Here is a 14,867-nt window from a genome sequence, read left to right on the forward strand (position 1 = left end):
TACATAAATAGGTGAATATACATCCATAGTTCCAAATTTATCTATCTCACTTAAATATTTTTTCACACACCCTAGTAGCCTAGAATTTATCTTATGAACTCTGTTATAAATGGATTAAGATCCTATTACATCCTCTTAGTGGTCACTTATGGAATTAATAGCTTAGGAGTACTCAACAATTTGGGGAATTAAACGTGGCAGATGATGTGGGAAAACTATTACTAACTCATTAAGAACAAATGAGACATCAACACAACAATCACACATTTTTATAATATATAATAGCAAAACCTAACCCTTACACTTTTGATGCCAATATGTCTAGTAAATGTCCCTATCTTTGTCACATAATTACAAAGAGACATAAATGAAGGTAAGAAAGCCCACATTTTGAATGCAATTTATGAGATTGCATTATCAGGAATAGGTTAACTAAGATACCTGCATTATATCATCACATCAAGGCAAGGCAAGGCAAAACCATCTTGGCTTACACAAGTGACTATAAAGAGGACAGAGTGTCAATCCCCACCATCTATTCTCCAAAATATCATACATGAAAATGGTTGGGGAGTAGTTTTTGTAAAATCAAATCTTGCCGAAAAAATGATTAAGATTACCATGATTGAATTCACTGAAGAGATTATCAGGCATACTACACACTTTCTATCATTTATTGACAGGCTCATCGAGCTCCCATATACTATTATTCTTCAAAACTCTAAGCTCCTCAATAGCCCCAACAAGAATCAAGGACCACTCGTGCTCTAGTATATGTGGTAAAACCATAGGGGGCATGGTAACCTCAACCAAATACCAAGTTTCAACATCAACATCAAAGGCCAACAAATGATCTCGACCATGGGTGAGCCAAAACAAAAATCCATCTAAATGAGCATCATTCCCTATATTTGTCACATAATTATAGAGAGACACAAATGAAGGTACTAAAACCTACATTTTGAATGCAATATACGCTATTGAATTATGGGTAATAGGTTAACTAAGATACCTGCATTATACCATCGCGTCAAGGCAGGGATCCAATGCAAGAAAATACCATCTTGACTTACACAAGAAACTGTAAATAGGAAAGTTTGGTAATCCACATCATCTATTCCCCAAATGATCATGCATGAAAATGACTAGATAGTAGTTTTTGTAAAAGAAAATATTTCCCCAAAGACCAATAGTGAAAAAGTGATTAAGATTACCATCACTGAATTTACTAAAGATATGATCAGGGATACTGTACACTTTCCTTCATTGCATGAAAGACTCATTGAGCTCCCATATACTAATCTTCTTCAAAAATCCAAGCTCCTCAATACCCCCAACAAGAATCAAGGGCCCCTCATGCTCCAGTATATGTAGGCAAAGCACAGGGGTCATGGTAACCTCAACCAAATCCTAAGTTTCGGTATCAACATCAAAGGCAAAAAAGTGATCAGGACCATGGGTGAGGCAGAACAAAAAGTTATCTAAATGAGAAGCATTCCCCAACATGGAAAAACTCTCATCAAAACTACAACAAATGTTCCATGAATCATTCCTAGAATCATACACTTGTGAATAAATCCCATCAACAGCACTTACAACCAAAATTTGATACTCATTGTCTCTCTCTCGATACATCACCATTGCTACCACACAGGGAGACTTCATAGGTAACATGGGAGGAAAAATCCTATGGGTTTTGGTGAATAAATTACAAACAACAAGGGACCCATTTTTGTTCTCTGCTACCAACATACCCCCACCTAATACTATAGGCTTACGAATCCTTGAACATGTTACAGAACAAGGGCATGAAGATGACATGTACAACATGGGAATAACAACCCACTTGCCATCTATAGGATTATAGGAAACAACAACATTTCTATTATAGTTTTCGACAAACATAATGAATAAAAGGTCTTGCGGGGGTAACCTCTTGTAGGCCATCAGAAATAAATCTAATCGCATGCCATTGAATTCCAGGTTATGAAAACTCTCAACATCCTGAATAGGTTCAAAATTGGCAATCTAGCCAAGAAATTCTCCCACAAATGATATGGAATATCAGCTGCTTATATTCCCTGTATTTGGCTCTGCTCCTTCACAGAAAGAACCAATCTAAAAAGCAATAAAAAAATCCTCCTTCTCCCTTAAAAAATTTGCATGTTATAATTTAAAGGTCATTTCCCAACATTATCAATTCATCATTTTCCTTGTTTGAAGAATCGAGATAATAAGTTTTACAATTGTATCCAAGTCTACGATAGCATGCATCTGTACACTACCACTGATGAATTATCAGATGTCGCTTTTTATTCTCTTGATCAATAAACCAAGCAATTTTATTCAGTTTCAACAATTGCCTTAATATATATTTCATAGTATTCTTGTTGACTGGTTAGTTACCATGCTTTTTTGTCAAATGGGGAATTTTTTATCCTGAAAATGTCCTACTGCAACTTATTTATGTTTAACTTCTAAAAAAAAAATCATGAAAATAATTTTTTCTGCCATATTTTGAAAGCATATTCTATAGACAATGTGAGACTAAGCATATTCAAAAATCTGACCATATAGCTTGTTGGAAATTCAACAATACCCATATTCAGCACAAGGACTCAAACACAATACATGTGGAACTCCCATGGGTGAAAAATAAAATGATGGATTTCAAGTACATTTACAAAAGCTTATGATTGGATGACATTGAAATTATACCACAATACACAACATTCCCACTTCCATCCCCATATTTGTATTTCAACTTTTTGTGAATTATAATTTGTCTGGTATCAAAGAAGTACCCTCGTTATATACAATGAATAGTTAATATAGAAGTTGGGATGGGGTCCATGGGGTCAATTGACTCAGTTTTGGATAAATTTTGTAGTTTCCTTTTGTAACGAATGTAAAGTCTCCGCGAAATGTGGAAGCAGAGCGTGAAGCTCATAGAAGTCAAAGGGGCTTTAGTCCCTTAGTTGGGTACATGATAAAGTTGTTTTGAGACCCGTCCATGGTCCGCGGACCATGGTATTGTAAAGAGAATGTTATATAAAGTTGAGTCATAGTGAGACCAAGAATCAATAAATTAGTGAAGAACCATTGTAAGGGTAAGGTGCTAAGGCAGGAAGTTTTGTTTCCTGTACTTAGGTGAAAGGGGAAGGCTCCTGCAGATGAGTGCATGGAGACCTTGGTAAGTTTGTTGGCTGAGTGCGCAGGCCCCTGCAACTGAGTGCGCAGGGATAAAGTCTATTATCTGAACGTGTATACTTAATAAAGACTATTTTGGGCCGAAATTGATGCATTTGTGTCCTTTTATTTACTTCTGCAAAGTTTATGTATCTTCACTCTGTAATCTGTTTTATATGAATTAATGCTTAGTTACTATGAGAAACTGCTAGATCTGTAATATTTATGCATGGTAAGTACAATTAATTACCTTCTTGAAGATCTGAAAGTCGTTTAGATAGAGTTGCAACAGTTGTCTATCTAGAAGGGGTAAGGTTACGCGAAGGTAGATCTAAGCCATAAGAACTTCAGGAAACCATCACACAAGCCTCTGGATGTAGAAACATGGTTCTAGCATCCCCCAATACTGCTTTGGGTGAGACTACAACCTGCGCTATGCAGGTTGTTGCCGAAAGGGCTAGAAGTCAAGGTATTGTTGGTTGGTGCAGTTAAAGCTCAACTCGGGTCAGGCCTCATCAACCCAACAAATGGTTCCATTTCCAAGACCGAGATCTATCTAAGGAAAGTGTGATGTCGAATAAGTGGTTCCCTACTAAGAAGGAAATCAAAAATTGGCTCGATTATAAGTTACACGTGGTTACAGCTCAGGAGAACAAAAACCCGCGGTTATCCAAGGAACAATGGTTGAATAGATACCTGTAAAATCACAAAAGCGAAGCCTTTTTCGGTTTCTTCCCTTGCAAATTGCATGAGTGGTTGTCTAACTTAGCAGACAGTGAGGGAACGTGGAGGCTTGACAGGCCTATTGTGTGGACTCTAAAGTTGGTGAAGCACCTGGAAGCTTCAGAAAGTAACATCACGTGGGTTGTTAATCACTGGATTAATCATATCTTAGGAGGATTAGTCATTGAGCTCGCGATTGACACGACCATCAACTATAGCGAAGCAGAGCGCAGATTATTCAAGGGACCATAAGGTATGTATTTAAAATCTCTGAAAACTTGGATTAAGATGATGTTGTGTGAAAAAATGGTTATGTCATTACCTTGATGTTTGGAACTACGCGAAGCGGACAACCCTTTAGAAGGTACAGAGAATTGGGCTCTGAGTACAGTCCGATGTCAGGATCCTCTTCTAGCTATGATGAGGGAACTATTCTAATTACACCGCATGTTGCAGATAGTAAGTCAGGGTATACTAAGAATACCTCACCCATCCACTCCACCTCCACCTCCGCCTCCATCGCATACACCTACACCCTCACCTCTATCTCCACCTCCGCACCAACCGTTCAACATGGAAAACGTAGTGAAGATGCTGATCTTCAAAGGGGTGGGAAGAGAAGACCCCGAACAATTCTGGTTTGTTGAAAATGTTTTGTGGCAGCGCAACAAATTATTGATGATAATATAAAGAAAACACAGCTGGTCATAGCACTACAGGATAGGGCGTTGACTTTTTATATTAAATTCCGTCGAGATAACCATGTCGCGATGTTGGTAGAGACTCAGCAAGCATTGAATAATGAGTTTAAGAAGCCTAAGTCTCAAGCGCAGTCTGTAACAAAGTTTAGGGAAATACAAAAGAGGGTAAATGGTTCCTCGTGGGATTTAGATCAGAGGCTAAAATGCCTGATCTAGCAGACTAATATGAAGATCACAGATGATCAACACAGAGACTGGTATATTGCTTCATTGTTGCCACATCTGAGATTACCATTATCACATCAGAAGATAGGAATGCAAGTGGAGGCTGTGGAGATTGCGATGAGGTTAGAAGCATCACTAGTGTAGGATATGAACATTGGGGTACAATAGATTCAGTCGCAACTACAAAGTCTACACATGGAGTTGTGGAGTCTGAAGACAGGAAAGGATGCTCAGTTAGAGGTGCACGTTGAAGTATGGTGTATAAAATTCAAAGACAAAGGACATGATAAGGGTCACTGCCCTATTTATCATAATTACTTGATTGGAGGAGGTCTTGTGCCTCTGAAGCTTGAAAACATTGTGGGACCGAGCACAATAATACCATTTTGGTGCGTTATCTGTCAGATAGTTGGAAAACACGTGACTGATAATTGTCACCTCTTACAGAAGTTTGTTCAGACACCTCAACAATTGTTTTGTACTTTCTACAAATTGATTGGACATGATGAGTGAAACTGCCGAAGTTATGAACTGATGATGGAATGGACCCCTACCTATCGAATGCAAGTGGAAAATCGGTCTCAGGAACAAGGCGTGGGTGCAACGTGCGGGGGATTTCAAGGTCAAGGAAGAGGAAGAGGAGGAGGGGCTGACAGAGGTCGTGGACAAATCATATGTTATAATTGTGGAAAAGCAGCACATTTTGTGCATGACTATCATAATTCAACGCATCCATCTTGTCAATATTGCAAACAGTTTGATCATGTGATAGAAGGTTCCTTAGTACTGATTGCCAAGATACAAGAGAAAAAGATGCAACAACCTACGCACAACATCCAGACAATGAGGGCGGAGCCTCGTGAAGAGGACCATAGTATTAATATCGTAATGCGCAGTGGTATGGCCACAGGAGAAGATAAGGGAAAGCAACTAAAGACTGAGGGATGGGTGTGCAAGGCTACTGAAAAGGAAGTCGGGTTTGACCTCAACTGGGCTAAATAAAATTTCATGGAAGCCAAGAAGAACTTTATCGAGGCTTCTATGTCAAGGAGTCAGGAAAAACCCGTTGGAAATAGTGAAATACAAGACGTGGATCCCTCGCTATTGGCTATTTTTTTGAAAACATGTATGAAGTTGTTGCGGGATAAGAAGTGGTGGAAGGGCTCGAGGAGATAATTGATAACTCCATGGGAAAAATTAAGATTCCTTCATAAAAATTCACTGTAAGGAAATTGGGTAAACATAAGAAGCGAACAGGGCGTGAGATGAGGTTGGCCGTGCATATTGGAGAATATGAAATGGATCAAGTCATCTTAGATATGGGATATGATGCAGACGTACTACCAAAGAAGACATGGGAAAGGATGGGGAGACCTATTCTACAATGGTCTCCTATACATATACGCATGGCCAATCAGTGGAAGATCATTCTTATGGGGTGCCTGTATGGGGTAACAATCGATATTGAAGGAGCAAGTGTTGTAGCTGGTTTTGAAGTAATAGAAGTAGTGGATGATAGTAATCGTTACCCTGTGCTACTAGGGATTGATTGGGCCTTCGACATGGATGCAGTAATTAACTTGAAGAAGCGAAGCATGACATTTGAGAAGAAGGCACTTATGGTTATTTTGCCACTGGATCCCGCTAAAGGAGTGCGGTACACTAAATAATTTTGTGACTATGAGGAGGACGATGACTTGGATCAAATCTATAATATTACTACGCGCGATGAAGATTGGATCAATCCCACTGCATATGGACGGAATCCCTCGATATCCCCTATATAACAGAACCTTTGGATACCATGCAAGTAAATATTGGGTCTGACGAGTAGCCTAACTTTGCAAAGATAAGGCGATTATTGGGATGAAGATAGAGTTGATAAAGTTGCGGAACTACTGGTCAAGTACGAGCACTTGTTTCCCACCAAGTTCTTAGACCCGAAAGGAATATTAGGGGATATGGGAGTAATGAAGATCACCTTAAAGCCCGATGTGAAGCCTGTAAAATAGACATCCTACCATATGAATTCGAAGTATAAGGAGAAGGTTCACAAAGAGTGGGACAAAATGCTGGAAGCTGGAATCATTGAGCTAGTAAAAGAATCTGATTGGGTGAGCCCTATGGTGGTTCAAGAGAAGAAGCAGTAGGGTGAAATAAGAAAATGGGTAGACCTGAGAAATATCAATGATACATGTGTTCATGACCCATTTCCAACACCATTTACAGATGAAGTTTTGGAGAACGTTGGTGGACAAGAAGCTTATTTGTTGACTGATGGGTTCTCAAGTTACCATCAGATTAAGATTGTGCCGAAAGATCAAAGCAAGATGACCTTTGTGACGGAGTGGGGATGCTTCCAGTACATAGTGATGCCATTCAGATTGAAGAATGCACCCGCGATCTTTTCAAGGGTTGTAATTGCAGCATTCAAGGAATTCATCCAGAAATTCATAGAAGTGTATTTTGATGATTGGACTGTATTTGGATTTGTAAAGCGCCATGTTGCAAGTTTGCGCCTTATGTTGGATACTTGTCACAGATACCAAATTTCTCTAAATATGAAGAAATGTATCTTTTGTGTGCCTTATGGGATATTGGTCGGCCATGTAGTCTGTAAGCAGGGATTAATGGTAGACCCTACAAAGATAGTTATGATTGTCAATTTAGAAGCTTCGAAGAATGTAAAACAGTTGCACACAACGCTAGGGCACATTGGCTACTATAGAAAGTTTATCAAAGCTTCCACTCAGATAACTACACTGATGGAGAAATTACTGAAGAAGGATGCGACTTTCAACTGGGATAAGCAGTGTCAGCACAGCATGGATGTGTTAAAGGAAAAGATGGTGACTGAACCAATTTTGGTATTCCTCGACTAGAAAAATGAATTTCATGCTCACATGGATGCCTCTTGCATTGCGTTAGGTGTGGTATTAGCCCAGCCAGGCGAAGGCGAGATAGGTCACCCTATAGCCTTCACGAGCAATACATTGTCAAAGGCCGAGAAAAACTATTCAACTGCAAAGCACGAAGGATTGGTGATGGTCTATGCGCTGCAAAAAAATTTACATTACTTGTTTGGTGCACATTTCAAAATTTACACAGATCACTTCACTCTCAAGTACCTAGTCAACAAGCCTGTTTTGGGGGGGAATATATGTAGGTGGTTATTTTTGTTTCAGGAGTATGACTTTGAGGTGATCGTAAAGCCTGGATGGTTGAACACGAGACCAGATCATATATCCAGAATTGAGACGGGTGAAGAACCGACTAATTTGGAGGAAGGGTTGTTGAATACGCAGCTCTTTGCGGTACGTGTCGTTGATGATCATTTTGTGAATATAATCTAATTTTTTACTACTAGCGCAGCACCGGAAGGATATTCTACTCAACAAAAGAAGGAATTGGTGGTCCGCACAGCTGATTTTTCTGTAATTGTAAGACACTTGTATAAGATGGGAACTGATGAAATACTACATCGATATGTATCGAAGTTCGAATTCTCTATGATCCTCGCTAAAGCACATGGAGGAGTGGCGGGAGGACACTATGTAGGCAGAGCAACCACACAGAATATTATGCACGTAGGGTTGTGGTGGCCGACGATACATAAGGATTCTAAGGCATATTGCAGGGCTTGTGATGCTTGTCAAAGGACGGGGAAGCCCTCACGAAGGGATGAATTTCCCTTAAATCCTCAGACTTCATTATAGGTGTTTGATAAATGGGCGATTGAATTTGTGGGTCCAATACAGCCACCATGGAAAAAGACGAGTGCGTGGTACATTATTACTACAACGAAGTATTTGACAAGATGGGTAGAAGCACAACCAGTGAAGGATTGTAGCACTGCTACAGCCGCGAAGTTCCTATTTGAGTATGTCTTGACAAGGTTTGGGTGTCCTAAAATACTGATGAGTGATAGGGGTATGCACTTCCTAAATGAAACTATTGTCATGATGCTCAAATAATTTTAGGTTTACCATCAAAAGAGTATGCCCTATCATCCTCAAGCAAATGGTATGGTTGGAGAATTCAATAAAATTCTGGAGAACGCATTGACAAAGGTTTACAATGCGTAGAGGAATGATTGGGATGTGTTCATACCAGCAGTCCTATGGGCATATAGGACGACATGTAAAAAGTTGACATGCCGAACTCCGTTCAAGTTGGTCTATGGGATCGAGGTTGTAATGCCCATGGAGCATATTGTGCCAAGTCTACTGATTGCAACATCGATTCTGTATGGTTGGGTTGGGTTAAATAGTAACAAATTGAGTATGTATAGGCATTTTGGATGCAGCTATTCTAGTAGCTTCTCTAGCGACGGTTTCAGATACTCTGCCCTCATTTTGTTTAGTATGACACTGTAATGAACCCAAGCGAGTATATAGGCGAAATAAGGAATGAGATGTAAGAGAATCAAATCAATAGTAAGGTAGTAGTAATAGAGAATGCATTTCATCATGGATGTTCTCTTTTTGTGTGACCCAAGAATCAGACAATATAGAGCCAGGAAGATAAAGCTAGGATGCCCCTCCAAAATTGAATCTCATGGATATGTGTGCAAGCAACGATCTACTCATTGTTACAACAACTCCAACATAGGGTGACCTCAAGATGTGTGTGAAGAGCATGGATCCATGAGGCAAGGGAGAACTTCATACTAAAACCATGTGCAAGGTAAATACTCAACCAACTCCATGAAGTAACAGATATGGCAGACCACGAGACTATGGAGGAACGCCTTGCATAGTTGTTGGAATTAGAAAAGACCCATTTCTAGTAGGATTTCACCAACAGGTGCAAAAGGAGCGTGAGAAGGCCTAGCATGATCGACATATTATGTTGTGCACCTTTAAGGTTAATGACTTGGTCCTACTATATGATAGAAAGTTTACGAAGTTCCCTGGAAGTTCCAAATGCACTGGTTGGGACCTTATGTAGTCAAGAAAATTACAGATGGTGGCGTAGTTTAGCTCACGAAGCTTAATGGGGAATTATTTCTTGGAAGAGTCAATGGAAGCCAATTGAAGTTATATAAAGGGGACATTGCCCCTCAGCAATGACTACATGATAGCAGGATAGTCTTAGTACTCTAGGCAACTGTAAGGAAGTATAGGACTATAAACTACACTGCCCAAATACTGGGAAAACGAAGTAAGGGGGCTGCGCGAGGAAAGCCAGAAGTGCGTCAGGGGGTGATGCACCATGGAGGTTGGTGTCATGCAGATGGGTCCAAAGATAGTAGTTAGATGCACTGTAGTTTATTGGATGGTGAAAATCCCATTAGGAGGAGCGGGTAGGCTGCATTTATGGTGCAAATCTTTGGCAATCTACTACCAAAGATGCATTTATGATCAGAAATTGGAGGGAATGATCGGATTTGAATTTGAAATCACTTATAAATCTGGCATGCTAGCTTGCAATAGAACACTTTGCCTCCTGAAAATCGCTTGTGAATTTTATTTCCTTCATTCTATGAACTGAGAATATTGGGAGGAACTTCTTTAACAACTGGGGTGCAGAAACTTGCCTAATTGGAGTCGACAAATCATCCTTGAGAAAATGACTGATCCCGCAGAAGTTGAAGTCTCTGAATTCATTGTCTCTGACGCCACAGCCCCTGAAATTTCATCGGAAATGGAGGCTACACCGTCTGTTCCTACGGCACCGAGGTCACATAGGCCTAAACCATCCACAACTAAGGAAAAGAAGAAGGAACCACAGGATGTACCAGTGAGACAATCGCCGAGGAAGAACCCTATAGAGGTTCGGTAGAAATGGAAGATGGACAAGTCTAAACAGCTACACAAACCCCTGGATCTTAACAAAGAGGACCTTCACAAAGGGGTTGAAGAGTTGGATGCTAAGGAGGGAGAGCCTATCACTAGGCTCCCAAAGTATATCCCTCCATGAAAGGGCAGAAAGAAGGTACCCAAGGATCCCGATAATGTTAAATTCACAGTCTCTACCCCTCTATTGCTGGAGAAAGTGCCATTTGAAGGCGCGCTCTTAGTGAACATTCCCACACTCAAAATGGAGGATTGGGATCTAGTTGATCACGAGAAATTCCCACATTTGGCGACAAACAAATATTTGGTGAAGATATACTATGAGGAGACTGGAGACACACGACTAGAGACTATGAAGTGGGTCGCGGGGGTTGAGAAGGTTGGGTTGCTAAATCTACTATGGGTACCACATTTTAGTAGAACCACTATCAACATGGTGTGCATACGCCAATTGATTACACTAGTTCATGATGGGTGTCTCTGGCTGGGAGAACCCATCCCCACTACATATATGTTGATCCACCCCATCACAAGGTTTCCCTATCAATGGGTGGATCCAACCGAGAATTTTGGTGGAAAGAGAAAAGAAAAACAACTCGCGAATCATATCAAGAACAAGTTTGGCTTAGTGAAGAAGTTGTGTGAATACTCTACCCATTCCATCATAGACAAGGCAGTGGAGTTTTCTGCCTAGATCTTGGCTTGCAAGGTCATGAGAAAGTGTCACACATATTAGGTCTCAAAGCCAGTCATTTCATTGGTTGCATAATGCGCGAAGGGGGTGCAATATAACTGGGTGCAGTACCTCTGCAAAGAGTTTATGTTGAATTTTCGCAAAGCACATGACGACTGCAAGGCATTACACTATGTCTAGTTGCTGTTTTCAATTGCCCTAGTTGTGTGGAGACTTCCAGAGGACAGTCAGTTCCCTCCGTATGAGGTTGATTTACCAGAGGCAACAAAGTTCGCTTCGTTGTGGGCTACAAATGATCTAGAGAGGATCATGGAAACGAAGATATTTTGGGTGTTGGTTGAGATGGACCTTCGCATGGTGATCACCCAGAGGTTGAGGTTGTCACCTACCCTGTTTGTGCAGTTGGAAGCCTACATAGAGTTTAAAGCATATTTTCACAATGTATCCATCCACGCAAGGCAAGATACTAAGAATGTATAGTACAAGTTTTCATAACTAGTCACCGACGCAAATGTACAGGAAGCTAAGGGAAAATGGCCGCGTGAGTGGTGGAAGCCCTCAAAACTCAGTGAAAGAACAAGAAAGGTCAAGGAAAGTTCCTCTGCACAAGCTACATCTACACAGAAAAAGAAAGAGGTTGAGCAAGCTACAGAGCACTCCCTTTAAACTGCAGAAGTGAACCAAATAGGCCACTTCCGGGCCTATAAAGAAGCAAAAATCAGACAAGCATGTCCATGTAGATCCAATGGTCCTCATTGAGGGGGACTTGGATGAAATCAGAGACAAGATCCACGATACAATGACCGAACTGTGGAAAAAGTTTGAACAATAGTACCAGCATGCACTCGAGAACATGCAGAAGGATCTGTGTGATTTGCAAATTCAAACAGGTCATCTACAAGCGAGCATGGGACAAGTGAGCAAGATTCAAGCGAGCCTACAGCAAGTCAGCACATCGGTACTGGACACAGACAGGACTCTAGACCTCAGAGTTATACCGTTACCAGAAGGATCACTTCACATAGAGGCAAATGACGCAAACTTCACTAGGTGTTAAAGATGAATAATGAGTATATTTTCACAGAAAAGGCTTAGGCGCTGAAGGAAAACAAAGGATTGGCCACACGAAGCCAGAGCTTAGAGGCAGAAATTGCATAGGCATGTAAGACACTGCCAGAACTTCACATTCGATAGGATGCAGAAGCAGTCGCAATGATTCGTAAGTTGGCTGCCACAATCATAGACTCAAAGGATGAGATTAGTTGAGTGACATTTGAGTTCCAAATGAAGATCTTAGAGCTGGAGTTGAAATTGCAGCCAACCACTCCTCCAGAAGTACAACAGCAACACGGAGCAGCCATCAGGGAGAGCATGGCCACTTTGGATGCAGCAGTCATAGGCTGCACACTGATCTTCGAACAGGAAATGGAACTATGGATGACTCTGCAAGAGGACCCAAACCTGCAGAAACTTGTCATAGATATCTAGGAGATGCAGCGAATGTTTGATGAACTTAGGGCGATAGCACGCACTTTGGCACTAGTCCAGTGCTTCACTTGCTTGACAGAAGGAAAACAGCTTCAAATGCAGATTGAGGAGATGAAAAGGAAATAAGTTGTATTAAAATCCAGAATAAAGCAATGGACAGAGGAAGCCATCCAACTTACTCTGTTAGACCAAGAGAATTTGAAGACACTCCAGCAGACTCAAAGGACTATGTGCCTTACGATGGAAGGCCCGACTACAGAAAAGATGGTAGAGGAAGTGCAACAGGCCACGATGCAAGGTTCTACTGACTTACAGATCCTAAAGATAGAGTTCAATTACCTCTGCAACAAGATTGATGCACCAGCTGAGTAACTCAAGGTCGATTCACCCAATTTGTGTTGGGGGCATGTTAGTAAGGGGTCCATGTGGTCAATTTTGGATAAATTTTGTAGCTTCTTTTTGTAATGAATGTAAAGTCTTCACGAAATGTGGAACAGGAGCGCGAAGCTAGTAGAAGTCAAAGGGGATTTATTTCCTTAGTTGGGTAGGTGATAGAGTTGTTTTGAGACCCGCCCATGGTCCACAGACCGTGGTATTGTAAAGCAGATGCTATATAAATTTGAGTCATAATGAGTCCAAGAATCAATCAATTAGTGAAGACTCATTGTAAGGGTAAGGTGTTAAGGCAGGAATGTTTTGTTTCCTGTACTTAGGTGAAAGGGGAAGGCTCCTGCAGTTGAGTGTGCGAAAACCTTGGTAAGTCCTCTGGCTAAGTGTGTGGGCCCCTCCAGATAAGTGCACGGGGAAAAGTCTATAATCTGAATGTTTATACTTAATAAATATTGTTTTGGGCCGAAGTTGATGCATCTGTGTCCTTTTATTTACTTCTGTAAAGTTTATGTATCTTCGCTCTGTAATCTATTTTATATGAATTAATGCTTACTTACTACACAAAACTGGTAGATCTGTAACATTTATGCATGATAAGTGAAATTAAGTACCTTCATAAATATCTGAAAGTTGTTTAGATAGAGTTGCAGAAGTTGTCTATCTGGAAGGGGTAAGGCTGCTCAAAGTTAGATCTGAGCCATAAGAACTTTAGGAAACCATCACACGAGCCTCTGGATGCAGAAACCTAGTTCTAGCATCCCCCAATACTAATTTGGGTGAGACTGCAACATGCGCTATGCACGTTGTTACCGAAAGGGCCAACAATCATGGTTTTGTTGGTTGGCGCAGTTAAATTTGAACCTAGGTCAAGCCCCATCAAGCCAACAATAGAAGATATTTTTAAAAAAATCCTTTCATACAAGAGGCCAAACTTATTATTTTGTAGATAGTTTTAGAAACTATCAATTCGTATAGTTTTATAATGAATCAATTTACCATAACCATCCCCTCTCATATAATTGCCAATGATTTCACTTACAATAAATGCTTCATCTTTGAAACCATAGCTCTAGAATTTGGAGATATGTATTGGCCATAAAGAAGCGCATTGAACTCCTATGGACATTCAAATACTAGGTAAGCCAATGCAAAAACAATCTTCCTGGATGATTTTCTCATGAATCTATACACCATCTCAAAATGAGTAAACCACCAAATTTCTCAAGGTCATGATAATCACCTGTTTCACATTTTCTCTCGTGCATTCCCATGATAGCTTACTGCAAACAAAAAACTAGGTTTTAATAAACAATATGAACATCAAAACTACTAAATATATCCTAATAATATATTTATATACAATCAAATTTCAATTTGTTCTAAGGTGCACAAAAAGATTCTCCCTTTCTGAAAAGCAAAGCAATTCTAAGGTACTACAATTCCATTCAAACTGCAACTCCCATTTTAAGAGTAACAAGACTTTGCAAAAGGTAGTGCAATTGGCAGGAAGTGATAATGGAAACCATCCCAATAATAGTTTTGGAGAACATACCTCCAAAAACCTCCCAACATATGATGTCCTCCTTGCCACAATTCCTACTATACACAAACAAATAAAACTTTACAAAAATGTACACATCTAGGATTTCCAAAAAATAT

At 40.3% G+C, this 14,867-nt stretch overlaps 1 pseudogene; it reads right to left on the reverse strand.

The window, feature by feature from the left end:
* Nucleotides 1–459: 459 nt before the first annotated feature.
* Nucleotides 460–14,867, reverse strand: part of LOC149152502 (F-box/kelch-repeat protein At5g15710-like) — a 70,439-nt pseudogene continuing 56,031 nt past the window's right edge.

Source organism: Pinus tabuliformis, chromosome 9 (genome assembly GCF_031772625.1).
Source record: "Pinus tabuliformis cultivar Carrire ecotype Pingquan chromosome 9, CPIR1, whole genome shotgun sequence".
Classification (NCBI taxonomy): domain Eukaryota; kingdom Viridiplantae; phylum Streptophyta; class Pinopsida; order Pinales; family Pinaceae; genus Pinus; species Pinus tabuliformis.